The sequence below is a fragment of the Morone saxatilis genome, unplaced genomic scaffold (assembly GCF_004916995.1).
Source record: "Morone saxatilis isolate NCDOM2014 unplaced genomic scaffold, NCSU_SB_2.0 Contig12, whole genome shotgun sequence".
NCBI lineage: Eukaryota > Metazoa > Chordata > Actinopteri > Moronidae > Morone > Morone saxatilis.
This window is the reverse complement of record NW_023339674.1, coordinates 24227678-24228055: the sequence shown is the minus strand read 5'-3', so window position 1 is coordinate 24228055 and position 378 is coordinate 24227678.

Genomic DNA, 378 nt, shown 5'->3' with positions numbered 1-378 from the left:
TTGCTTTTACTTTTATCGATTAATCATTTAGTCTACAAAATATCAGAAAATAATGTAAAAGACAACAGTCTACAACCAAAAATATAAGATTTAAAACACAGAAAAGCAGCCAATTCTCACATTTGATCAACTGTAAAAATGTATATTTGGCATGTTCCCTTGATTAATTGACTTAAACAATGATTATTTTTCTGTTAACTGACTGTCAATTATTCAACTAAATGTTTCAGTACTTAATTACACAGCTCATTATCCTCTTATCTGACAGAGTAGATTATTATTATTATAAAACCAAATGTACAGATTTTTTAATCCCAGTTATTTTTGTATAAATCTTGGCACTGACAGTGTGTTGAATAAGCTCAAGCTCATTGTTAT